Source organism: Penaeus monodon, chromosome 18, assembly GCF_015228065.2.
Source record: "Penaeus monodon isolate SGIC_2016 chromosome 18, NSTDA_Pmon_1, whole genome shotgun sequence".
In the NCBI taxonomy this organism is placed as follows: Eukaryota; Metazoa; Arthropoda; class Malacostraca; order Decapoda; family Penaeidae; genus Penaeus; species Penaeus monodon.
In genome coordinates, this window is record NC_051403.1 from 27,701,999 (window position 1) to 27,715,982 (window position 13,984).

Sequence of the window (13,984 nt, forward strand, 5' to 3'; positions counted from 1 at the left end):
TTTTTACAGCAAAATTTTGGGGCAAAAATTGTTAAAAACCCAACCCCTTTTTTTTTAATTATAAATTTTTTTTCTTTTTTCGTTGGTTCCCAATTTAATAAACCCCCCAAATTTTTTTACATCACAGCCCCTTTTTCGGGTGCTCAGCCTGCATGCTATTTTTTTAAGGGGGATTGTCTTTTTCTGCTTTTCATTTTTCTCTAACATTTTTCTTTTAAACGATTTTAAAAGCTGTTAGGTCGAAAGGGTTTGATAAATTTACTGATGTTTGCGGGGGTGTTGAATTACTTTATTTATTCAGTTTTTGTTTATGCTTTTATTTATTTATTCTTTCATTCATCTACTTTAAATGCCCACATTTTGCTATAAATAAAAATTTTGTCATATTGCAAAAAAAAGCACTATACCCAAAACAGGGCAATTCAAAGGTTTTGGAAAGGTTTTTAAAAGGTGATTAATTTCCCGGGTTTTGGGTTTCTAATTTTTTTCTCTGAGATGTAGTACATGTGTTTTTTTTTAATATGTCCGCTTGTTACATGGGTGTTTCCTTGACCATATTTATCTTAAAGTCAAATAATATATATATAATGTCCCTTGGGATTTGGTATATGAAAAAAACTATCCACTGTAGTGTAGTTTTATTTTTTTTTTCCTGTTACCCCACAAGTGCTTCTCACCATAAGTCTTTTTTACTGTGCCCGGTTTTTTTCCCTTCTTTAATTTTGGGAAAAATTTTTTTTTTTTTTCATATAATCTTATTATTTTTTTTTTTTTTTTTATCTTTTAACATTATTATTTTTAATATTATTTTAAAAAATAAACTTTTCTCTATAAAAAATTAAAGTTTGGGGGGGCCCAAAAAATTTAGGTAAGGGGGGCCCTAATATTGACTCCATGGTGACTCTTGCTTCGGGGTTAAATGTGCGTAAACAGAATTCATAAAAAAATCCACTAAAACATTGCATGATTTGGGACTCCTGGGATATGAGATGACTTTAATTTACTGTTTCTTTGATATGCAAATCTAGCTACCTTCTCTCTTACCCATGGATTCTCTCTCTCTCTCTCTCTCCTCTCCTTTTCTTTCTCCTCTCTTTCTTCCTCCCCTCTCCTTTTCTCCCCTCTCCTCCTCCCCTCCTCTTCCCTCTCTCTCTTCCCCTCTTCTCTCCTCCCTCCCTTCCCTTTTCTCTCTCTCCCTCTCCCTCCTCCCCTCTCTCTCTCTCCTCCTCTCCCTTTTTCCTCTCTCTCTCTTTTTCCCCTCTCTCTCTCTCTCCCCTCTCTCTCTCTCTCTCTCCCCCTCTTCTCTTCCCTTTCTCTCTTTTCTTTTCTCTTCTCCCTCTCTCTTTTCTTTCTCTTTTCTCTCTCTCTTTCTCTTTTCCTCTCTTTCTTTTCTCCTACCCTCCCCTTTCCTCTCTTTTCCTCTTTTCTCTCCTCTCTCTCCCCTTCTTTTCTCCCTCTCTTTTTTTTCTCTCTCTCTCTCCCCCTTTTCCTCTCTCTCCTCTCCTCCCTATCTCTCTCTCTCTCCCTCTCTCTCTCCCCTTCTCTCTCTCTCCTTTTCTCTCTCTCTCTCTCTTCCGCCCCCCTTTTCCTCTCTCATTATGTTTTTTTTTTAATTAAAATTTTTTTAACTTGCTTTTCTTTTTGTTTTTTCCCACTTTTTTCATATATATTACTATTTTCTTGCTTTTTTTTTCAAACCATATTTTTTTTTTTTGGGGCAAAACTTGGTAAAACAGAAATTTAAAAGGGGCCTTTTTTTTGCTGATTCTTTGATTGTGAAGGGAAAGGGGAAACCCCCTTCAAGCTGCAAAAGACTAAACCTGCTACAATTTACATAAGTAAATTAGTATCATATAAAAATTTAAAAATAAAATTTCTCGCTCTTATCAAGCCACTAGTGGGTTTTTTTATTCTAAATCATTCCCAAATTTTTATTGTGTGTTCTGGCATGAATTGTAGACTTTTTTCAGTAAATTCCCGTTTTTTGATTTTTGGGCATGCATTGTAAGATTTCCAGGGATTCAATTTTGTTTCTAGCAGTAAGGGTTACTATAGAGGGCATCTGGTTTAAAAACAATCACTTTTTTATTGTAGAATAAAGATTATGTAATTTTGATTTGAACATACATTATTTTGGTTTTTTAGTTCATAAAAAAGTTATTGCCCCTCAAGAAGTACAGTTTCAAATTTTTAGGTGAATTTGATGGTTTTGTTTGCTACTATATTGTTCCCTTTTTTCTATGAAGCCATTTTCCCCACAGCTTACTAAAGCCTCCGTTACTCGGGAAATTTTCAAATTTATTACCCTATTTTTGCCCAAAATGTGGGTATTTTAGTCAACAAGGGAATCAAAAAGAGTCCTGAAAAATTTTTGCAGTGTTTTTGACTTTAAAAAGAAATGATGGTTTTCCTTGTATTTCTGTATTACCCTTTACTTGTTTTATATTTCATATTTATTGAATTTGCAGCCTTGTTTATTACCCCCCAGTCTGAAAAACCACGAGTACTCTACAGTTAGGCTTGATGGAGAATATTGGCAATTTGCAGAGAAAGAGTTTGTCATTCAGGTGGGGTTCGTGATTTATCTCTGACGGGAAAAGTGTGCCTCTGAAAACAGCCGATATGTCTTACCTCTCCTTTGCCTCCACATGTTTCCCAAAAAGGGGGGAAAGAAAAGCTTTATTTCAGACATTTCTTTTTCTTCTTCTTTTTCCCTTTTATTATTAATTATTATTTTTTTTAATTATTATTATTATTATATTATTTACTAATGTTGATTTTTATTAACTAATTATTATTATTATTATTATTATTACTACTACTACTACTACTACACTACTACTATACTATATACTACTACACAAACCTCTACTACTACTACTACTACCTACTACTACTACTACTACTAACTACTTTTTCCTTTTATTTTAAAATTCACATCATTGATGATGGTGTTATAATGAAACATATTCAAATTAAAGAATTTTAAAGTACTTTATGATTGGATTTTGCCTAACCCCCAGTATTTATTTGATTTTTTAAAATTTTTTTCTTGTGACCCTTTTTTTTTGCAAAACAAAGGGTTTTTAATTTTAAACGAAATTGAGGAAAGGGGGGGTTTTTTGATTTCTTATTTTTACAGGGGTAAAGGTAAAAACCATTTTTTATAGTTTTTGAAAAAATTTAAGATTTGCGTAATAAACCTTTTGTGATTTATACAATTAGGAAAACAAAAATTTAATTTTTTTAAAAAAATTTTCACCCTAAAATTGGGGAAAATCCAAAAAATGTAAAAAACGCCTGTTAAAAAAAACACTTATTTATATTGATTTTTTTTTGTTTCTCTTATGCTTGACTTGGGGGAACTAAAATTTTGGGCTTTTCTTTTTTAAAACTGAAATTGGTGAAGACTTTTCCCCTGTATTTCTTTTTTCCCCCAAAATTTACAGTTGTAAGAAAAACCCATTATTTTGGTTTGAAAATTAAAGGGGAATTTTATACCTTCTTTTTTAGTCTTTAAAACCATTTGAATTTTTTTCCCTTTCCCCCGGAACTTTTTCCAAGGGTTTGAGGGCCCTTACGCCTGGAAATTACCTCATTAGAATTTTTTTTTGCCCACTAGCCCGTTGGGGTTTTTTTAAAATTTTTTTTTTAAATTTATTTTTGTTGTTTTATTGGGTTGGTAATATAGAAACTTTCCCTATTTTATTTTTTTCCCCCATTATTTTTAGAAATTTTTTTAAAAACAGAATTTTTTGGAAAAAATTGTTTTGTTTTATTATTTCCCTTTTAAAAAAGGTTTTTGACTTTGGCGCCCCATTTTGTTGTTTTTAAAATGGGTTGAGTCCTGTATTGGGTTCCCCTGAGGTACCAACTATGAAGTTTGAACCCGGGCCCAATTGGAAAAAATTATTTTTTTTGGGCCTGGTTTACATCTTGGGAAACCTATGAATAGCCTCCCTCTTTTTTTTTCTTTAAAGAATTATTGCCCAAAGCAAAAAGAAGTTTTGTTCCATTTAAATTTTTTCCCTGGGTTATCAGCAAATTTTTTTTTGGTTTTGGGGTCCGGGTTTTGGGGGGAAAACTGGGAATTTATTGAATTTAAAATCAAAAAAAATTTTTGGGCGGGCCCGCAAAATTTGGGGAAATTAATTGAAACCCCAATTTTTTTTACAAATGGTTTCATTTTATTGTTCCCCCGATTTGTTATCTTTTTTTATCCTTAAAATTTTTTGGGCCCCTAATTTCCTAACCATTTTGATTGAACAAAAAAGCGGGGCTGGGGTGGCCCCAAAATTTGTGCCTGTGAACAAAAGTTTAAAAAATGATTGTTTTTTTTTTTCCTCTACACTTTTTTACATTTTTTCCTTCATCTTTTTCCTCCCCTTTTTTCAACCCACCAAGTTTTTGAGGGAAAAATCAGGGGGCAAAGGTAGGAACTTGCCTCCCCTCTCCCCCCCGCCTTTTCCTCCTCTTCTCCTTCCCCCCTTTTTTCCGGGGGGCCTTCTTCTCTCTCTCCTCTTTCTCTCTCTCTCTCTCTCTCTCTCCCTCTCTCTTTCTCTCTTTCCCTTCTCTCTCTTCTCTCTCTTTCTCTCTTCTCTCTCCCCCTTTTTCTCTCTTCTCCTCTTTCTCTTTTCCCCTCTCCCCTCTCTCCCCTCTCTCTCTCTCTCCCCTTCTCTCTCTCTCTCTCTCTCTCTCTCTTCTCTCTCTCTCTCTCTCTCCCTCTCTCTTTTTCTTTCTTTCTTTTTTTCTCTTTCTCCCCTCTCCCTCTCCCTTGTTCCTCCCCCTTATTTCAGCCCTCTGCCGTTATTTCCTCCATATAAAACAATTTCCCAAATTTTTAAAATTTGGGGGTGTTAAAATTGTTCTCATTTTGGAAGTTTAGTTTTTAAAGAACTGGTCAAAAGGTTTTTCTTGCCTTTCTTGTCATTAAAACAGAAAACATTTTGTGTAAAGGAATAGAAAAATATAGCCTGATAAAACAAAGAAAAGGGGAAAGATGGGGAAGGAGGCCATGTTAAGGGCCCTGGTGCCCCGCTCCAATGCATACTGGCACAACAAAACTTGATAGGCTTTTTCCCCTTTTTTAAAGTTCTTCACTGCCGTGATCGGGGGGCGGGTTGGGGGTTTTTAACCCCTTTCTGACGGGGAGTATTCATAGGAGGCCCGGGGCTCCTGCCGGGGCTTTAATCGTCGCCCGATCATGTGCGTCACTCATGCCAAATTCCACATCCCATGCCGTTTTTTCGTAAAACTAAAAAGATATGTTGTTTTTCAGTTTTCATTATTTTCTAAAGTCTCTACTTTCCATACTTCCTGATAAAACGAACTGAAAGGGTACTTTTGTTGTTATATAGCTCCATATTTTATCTTATTTAGTCTATAGTCCAAAAAAATAACGTGTGTGCATCATGGAGTTTATTGCGGTTGTTGGTTTTTTCATGGTAAAAGGAAAAGTTTTAAAAACCCACTTAAACACACTTTCATGGCGAAAATAATCTTTTGCCATGATTTTAACAAAAAAAAAATTGTGGGTGTTCTAGTCACCATGGAAATTCCCTACTGCCCCCGGCAGATGGTCCCCCTGCCTGGCATGTCTACTGCCACCTGTCGGCAATCGGTTAATAAAATTAAATTTTCATTATTTTCCTATGGGTCTGGGGGGCCTCACTGTGCATGCATGACCAAAATCCAGGGGTTGGGTAACTAGGTATGACTCTCCCCGGGGTGTGGCTTGTAGGTCCAAACCCAACAAAACTAGTGTGGTGTGGGACCTCCCCGTTTTCATAGCATTATCTTCTGCACTTTTTTTTTTTGCTATATTTGCTTTGATATCTGTATCAAGAAAGGGAATAGACTTTTCCTTCACCTTCATATTATCTCTAGGGATTTACAGCTCAGTGCAATAAAAATAACAATAATCATTTTGCTTTTTTTTTTAAAAAAACATTTCTGTATTAAAAAATTTTTTGTAATACACCCTCCCCAGCACTGAGCATGGGATGTTCCATCTGGACCAGCACTCTTCCAGCCATTTCTCCAATACTTTTGACACTCATTTTCCAGTAGAAAAAATCAAGTGCCCCCTTAATACCCAAAAGAGAAAACCTGTTTCCCAAACCAAGGGGGTTTAAAAATTTTCTGTATGCTGCATCTTTTGCAGAATCTTAATTTAGACAATACTGATAACAGAATAAAATTTTGTTACTTGCCCTTAACCCCCCCCTTCCCTCCCCCCGCAAGGGTCATAAAATTTCCGGGTCCAAATTTACTATATCCCTTTTTCCCCTTTTTGTGGTACCCTGAGGGACGTCATCATTTTCCCCAACCCCAAAAACCCCCATCATCCTGGGAGGAACGAACTTATCTGCGAGACGACCGTGAGAGCTAGATAAGCTGAAGGACAAGAAGCTAACCCCTATTTTATACCCCCAGGTAAGTTTGAATGGTAGGAACAGGGGGTATGTGCTCATTTTAGAGATTTTTTTTGCCTCATGTGAGTGACAATGTAAATTTCGTTGAATAACAAAGGTGACATGTTGTCTAGTTACCTATTTTTACCGATGTCCATCAAAATTAAACAGCATTTTTCTGGGACTACTCCCCACTAATTCACCAACATTATCCAGGGTGTTTTTTAAATTTTTTTTGACACCCATCCTATTCACAGTAGTTTTTTCTTTTGTTTTCTATTTAAAAAACCCTAAAGATATATTCCCATGTCCTTTCCGATGTTGTGGATATGAGGTAGAAAAAAAAAAATATTATTTGGGCCAAAAAATGACATCACTTATATTCAGTTTTGGATTATCATTGTAATTGCCACAACTTGATTGTGATGCAAAAACCCGAGACTTGATTTTTCAAACAAAAAAACTTTGGGGCCCTCTTGTGGCCTCAATAAACCCCAAACTGTGATTGTAGGGTTTAGGAATACCCTGTGCCTTACCATAAAATTCAAGGCAAAACTGAGAAAGAAAATTTAGATTTTTGTAATTTTCTACATATTATATGTATATATTAAATATATAATAATATGATATATAAATATATATATTATATTATTTTAAAAATATTTATATAATTTTATAATTATATTAATATATAATAGTCAAAACGAAGAGTAACCAAAACGGCCGGAATAATTTTATGTTTATTAGCAAAAGTTTTTGAGTTAATCTTATCTCTATCTCATGCTGTAAAAGTGAAAACCAAAAAAACTGCATTAGACAAAAGGAATATTTTAAAGAGGTTCTCCAAATTCAAAACTAATTCAAAATTTCAAAGTGTTAGCAAAAAAAATAGTATATTAACAAAAATTATCGTTTAGAAAAAAAAAACAAAACAAAAACACTGGAAAAAAAATATGAAAACTAACCAAAAGGGTGATATTAACAAAAGGGGATAACTTTAAAAAAAAACAAAAAAAGAAAAAAAATTGGAAAAAAAAAATGAGAAACTAACCAACATGGGTATAGTCAGGGACGGACAAACCAAATAGTAAACAGGGTGGGTGGGTGTATTTTGTTGAGCTCTGTTTCCTCTTTTGGGTCTACCCAAAATTTCCGAGATCATGAGGTCTAGCGGGAAAGGAATGAGAAGATAAAAATTAAAGTCTGTGGGTTTGGGAAAGGTTGAGTGTTGGTGAGAGTGCTCTCTTCTAGCCGAGGAAGATGGGCTGCTCGCGGTAGTCCTACGAAATGACTTGCCTTTGGTTCCATTATGCGTGACATAATCCGTAAGTGACCCCACGTACTTGACTTTTCATCGGACAGGGAAAAAAATAAAACCACATTAAACACAAATTCAAAAATTGGCATCTCATAGGCTGTTTTAAGACTTGGCAAAAGTGTTAAAATTTCCGAAGACAAAGGTGAATTTTCTGCGTAATTATTTTGTAGGACGTTTTTAATTGTTTTCTGACTTCAAACTTTAATTCCCCACAATGGTAGTTTTACATATCTATGATCCCTTTTTAAACCCAATTACGGTACATTCATAAGGCCAGGGGCCTCACTGCCGGGGGGTTTTTTCGCGCCCCCAACGCACCACTCAAGCCAAAACCGCACCCAGCCTTTCTCGTAATCTACAAATATGTTATTTTTTTTCAATTTTTTCATTTTTTTTTTTAAGTCTCTACTTTCCAAAATTCCCGAAATCGGACTGAAGGGTTTTTTTTTGTTATAAAGACTCCATAGTTACATTATTTATCTATTCCGAAAAAAATAAAAGTGGCAGCATCAAGGTTGAATTGTCTTTTTGCTTTTTTTTGTTTGTTGCTGGGAAAATGAGAAAATGTTAAAAACCCACTTAATCAACTTTTATGGCAAAAAATAACTTTTGCCGTGTTTAAAAAAAAACTCTGGATGTTTCATATATTATGGGATGTCGTACGTCCCCCCGCAGAGGTCCCGCCATGCCAGGGATGTGCGACATGCCACCCCGTCGGCATTGGTTAAAAAAGTAAAACGGGTTTATCGGAATTTTTTTTCAAAAAAAAGTCTTTGTTTTTAGATATAATGGGTACCCTTATTTTTCAAAATTTTTTTTTTTTGAAAAATTTTACACATGAAATTTTGGCCAATTTCTACATAGGTTTAGGGTCTATGATGATGTTTTTTTCTGTTGATTTAAGATTAAAGGATATTCTGAAAAATGAAGGGTGAGGCCATAAGGGTTTGGGGGGTTTTTCGGTAAAAGCGGTATGGAGCGGCCCAAAATTATCTTGTAACACGTGTCTAAAAAGGGGATGGTTATTCTTTCATTTCACTGGGAATTTAATACTTGGTGTTTAAGGTTTTTAATAAATTTAAGAATAATTTTCATGTGAGGGGTCTTTAACAACAATGTGTCATCATATATCGACGGGAGTAAATGGGCTAAATTCAAGTGGGCATGTTTGAGCAAGTTTTTTCGTGGTGACAAAAAAAAGCTTGGATATGAAAAGGGGCCAAGTGGGGAGCCCTTGCTAAAAACCCCCCCGTTTGGGTTATGATAATTGTCATATAAAATACGAGGGTGGTGCAATATAGTAATTTTTTGAAATATCTTTTGTCAAAACCAAAGTTTTCAAGAAGGTGGATTTTATGTTGTTAGTTAAATTCATGGTTTTTTAGAAGGGGCATTGGTAAACGCGATTCCACGCAAAAATTCCATAGTGACAGGTTTTTGGGTCAGGGATATGTTTCATTAACAAAAGGTTGGAAAATTTTCAGTGGGATACTTTTTGGTAGTTAACCCGTTTTCGCCGGAATAAATTCACGGAGTAGTTAAAATCAGTGATATCTGGCAAAAGGGCCCGACAGTGGGCGGGGTCCCCCTGCGAACCAAACGTCCCGCTCCCTCGCTCTGGCACGTCGCCGCACGACAACGCTTACCCTGCCGAGAGACCCGGGGTTTTCTATGACATGTCTACAATGACCTGGCGAAAGGGGTTTAAAGGAGACAAAAGGGGAAACCCAAAAATTTAGCAAAAAAGGGGTTAAGTGGAATATTGGTTTGTACTTTTAAGAGGCCATAAAGAAATCCGGGTTGGGGAACCAGAAGTGATAATAAGTTAAGGTTTTTTTCACTAAGGGACAATTTGATCCCCCAAGTAGTTTTTTTATTTTGTCTTCGAGATCAATAAGGGGGTAATTACATTGGATCCTTTTAAATTTGGCAGGGTCTTTTGGGATGTTCAGCATTTTGGTGATAGTCCGTTTTTTTAAAAATACAACTCCACGACCCTTGTCGGGTTGGTGGAATTTTTGTCTCATCATTCTTAAGCTCTGTGGGGGGAAACTGAAAACTTCTGCAACTTATTTTTAGTTTATCAAGAGAATTTTCCTAAAAGTGTTGTTGGGGAAATATTTTGTTAAAATTATTGGTGACATTGCGAAGTTTTATTGTAAATATCAGAATTTTTGAGAACAGTGCAAAGTTTTTAAAAATACAAAAAAAAAATTAAGGGAAAGGAAATCAATTTGGGGCTTACACATGTTACCCCTCGACGCTTAAGAATGATGAACAAAATTTCCCCAAAAGTCAGATGTATGGGGTTTTATGTAAAAAAGGGAATAAGCAATGCCATTGATATAGATATATAACAAACTCCCTGACCAGGCCGAACTAACCCCTCAACCATTCCACACAACCCCCAAAAAAAGAATGTGCAACTAAACTCACTACTCCATGGACATTCCCTATCTACTCAAAAATGAGTCATGATAGTGATTTTTTTACAACACTCCCAGGGGGAAAACCCGTGGAGATTTGTTTAAAATTTGAAACTATGACAATTTACTGGGGTTTTTTTATACATAAAAGATGGAAAATGCAATGCGCATTGATATAATATAACAAACCCCCCTGACATGTGTATGTTCATACATTTATTATAACAATGTGTGTAATAATGTATATATACTGTATTTTTACAAAATGTATTTATTTGTATTTATATATACATTATTTTTTATAGTCATTCACAAACCCCCACAAAACCACACACCAAAAACACACAAAACACACCACAACACACCACACACACACACCACCACACAACACACCTACCCACCTACCTACCTCCTACCTACCTACCCACCTACCTACCCACCTACCACCTACCTACCTACCTACCCACCTACCTACCTACCACCTCCTACCCACCCCCCCAACCCACCCACCCCCCCACCCACCCACCTACCCCCTACCCTATAAAATACTGTTTTTTACATACATGTATATAACTTGTATTTATATATCATTATTTTATATAGTCATTCAAAACACACACACACCCACACCACACACACACCACACAACCCCACACACACACACACACACCCACACAACACCACACAACACACACACACACACAAAAAAAAAAAACCACACACACACACACCACACACACACACACACACAAAAAACACACCAAAAACACAACACACCACACCACACACACCCAAACACACCCTACCTACCTACCCACCTACCTACCTCCTACTCCTCTACCTACCCACCTACCTACCACCCACCTACCTACCACCCACCTACCTACCTACCCCACCCACCTACCCACCTACCTACCTACCTCCTACCCACCCACCACCCCCTACCCTCTTCCCACCTACCCACCTACCCTATATATACATGTATTTATACATACATGTATATATACTTGTATTTATATATACATATTTATATAGTCATTCACACACACCCAAAACCACACACAACACCCACACACACAACCCACAAACACACCCACCCAACACAACACACCACACACACACACCCACACACACACACCACACCTACCCCCTCCTACCTACCCCCACCTACCCACCTACCTACCTACCTACCTGCGACAAGGGGTTTTAACATTTTTTCCAGGTGATAATGATAAAAAAAACAAAAAAAAAAAAAAAAAAAAAAAAAAAAAAAAAAAAAAAAAAAAAAAAAAAAAGGGGGGAAAAAAAAAAAAAAAAAAAAAAAAAAAAAAAAAAAAAAAAAAAAAAACAAAAAAAAAAAAAAAAAAATAAAAAAAAAAAAAAAAATTTTTAAACAGGTTTTTTTGAAAAAGGGGGGATAAATTTTCCCAGGGATTTTTTTTAAAAAACCGTAATAGAATCATTTTTAAAAAAAGGGAAAAGGAAAATTAGGCAGGAAAAAAGAGGGGATGAACAAGGGAAAATGAGTTAAATTGGTTTTTAAAACCCAAGGGGTTGTCCAGACTTGAAACAATTTAATATTTAAAATAATACTTCTTAAAAAAACAATGAAAATTACCCTTTGCCTTTCCCGTTTGATTTTTTTAAAAAAAGACAGGGGCTTGGTATTGTTACTAAAAGGCATAAATTATAGTAATTATAAAGTCTTTAAAAAAAAAATAATACCTTTTAATTTCCTAGCAAGTAAAAAAACTTTTTTTCCCCCTAATTCAAGGGAAAGGTGAAATCAGTAAGTTCACAAAATCTACTAATTTCCCCCTTAGTGGTAAACCCCGAGCAAACCCCCTATGTGCAGAGCATTTCCCCCCTCCCCCCCCCCCCCAAAAAAAAAAAAAAAAAAAAAAAAAAAAAAAAAAAAAATAATATAAAATTTTAAATTTTATATTATATTTTATATATATTATATAATATATATATTTATAATATAATTATATATAAAAGCACAGAGTAATGAAAAGAAGGAGAGAGAGAAACGATACTCCAGAAATAAAAGGGCTGCTGTACTTGGCACAGCAAAAGCTATTTTCTAGTTGTAAAGATTGGGGAAAATTTCCAAAAACTGTAGGGGGAAAGTCAAGGCCATGCGATTGATTGCAAATATGATTCAGTATGTAAAGGTTGACTGTATTGATCTAATTATTTATAAACAATAGTGATTAATTTTTCAGTATAATTATAGTAAAATGGAAAAAAAATTGAAATCCTTGATTATGATTCTTGAATTATGATTAATTGTTATGTTTGAAGATTACAGAATTCTTGGGGTTATTAGTACAGTTGATTCTTTTATAGAAAAACAAAAATGGGGGGTTTGGGGACCTAAAAACTATTATTCACAAAAACATACATTTTACCAAATAAAAATTGTAAGTTTCACGATTTTATTATTATTATAATTATTATTATTATTATTATTATTATTATTATTATTTATTATTTATTGATTTTTTTAAATAAAAAAAAAGTCACCCTATAATACTCAGATTACACTGCATGCAATATATTTTTAAAAAGATCTTGACATACTTCCATAGAACAGTATGTCATCATCGTAGATTATATCAGTCTATGTATGTGTTTATGACATGATATCCCCGGCATCTGGCTTTGGGAAAGGTCATGACAAGCATTAGCATTCAAATGGCTTGGACAAAATTTGTCATGATGATTGGCATTCAACATATCTTATTTGCCTGAAATTATAGGAGGAGATGAGATGGACTTTTTAAATATTTGCTGGAGGATTTTCTTATTGTTCCTATGGGGTGTTTCCTTCCTGTAAATATTATTGTAGTTATGATGAAATATTTTTTGTTGTCACTGTTTATTGATTACTTATAAAAGTTTTAAAGCAAATTGAGAAGAAAGGTTTCTCTGTTGGAGAAACTTTTTTCCTAAATCTTTTTAGTGACATGCAGTGAAGGGGAAATTTAAAAACCATCACAGGGCTTTTTATGTGAAATTTTTTTTAGAAAATTTAAAATTGCATTGTTTTCCCAATGGTATGGTGATTTTATAGGGTTTCATATCTTGAATGTAGAAACTCCTAAATCTGATAAATTACTAATAACTGGGACTTCATTTTCTTAGCTTTTCTTAGCCTTTTCCAGCCCTAGCAACCTTGTAGTCAGCTCTGGGTAGTTATGCACCTCTGGTTGATATCTGATTACTAGAAGGGTAGAAGAAAATTGAGTGAAGTACTCCTTGATCAGTTATTTTATTGATTCCTCAGAACTAAAACAAACTGTCATCACTGTTGATAAAAGAAATAAGAGAAAAAGGAAAGCACCAACAAATTCTAACCGAGTAATGAATCATGCATACACCAATGTGATTTTTGTTGTTGCTTATGTGCGACTAGTTTCCAGTTGACTTACAGTATTATTGAAATATGAAGATAGTCCAAAATGCAAAGATGTAAACCTGGCCACATCTTGCTACAAAGTGATATATTTAGCACTTCCCAGCACCCCAGGGGAAGATAGGACCCCCCCCGTTTATGAAAAGCGATTGAGTAGGGGGGCTGTACTTTTTGCAAAACCTTTCTGTTCAGATTTTGTGGAAATGAAAGTTGTTGATAGTTTTGTTATTGTCTAACCCTATCTCTGCACATATCTGGTCAAACATTAAACTTATGATTCTCCCATTGAATCTTTTTATCTTCAAGATAATGGTATTTACCCAAATGACTTCAACACTGATCTGCCTTTAGTCTGTTTTTTAGTTTTTTTTTTTTAGATTTCACCTGCCTTCCCCCCCCCCCCCCC

At 34.9% G+C, this 13,984-nt stretch overlaps 1 protein-coding gene across 1 annotated transcript in view; it reads left to right on the forward strand.

The window, feature by feature from the left end:
• LOC119584362 (ras-related C3 botulinum toxin substrate 1) overlaps positions 1–13,984 on the forward strand; it is an 85,762-nt gene that overhangs the window by 63,520 nt on the left and 8,258 nt on the right. The window lies entirely within an intron of this gene.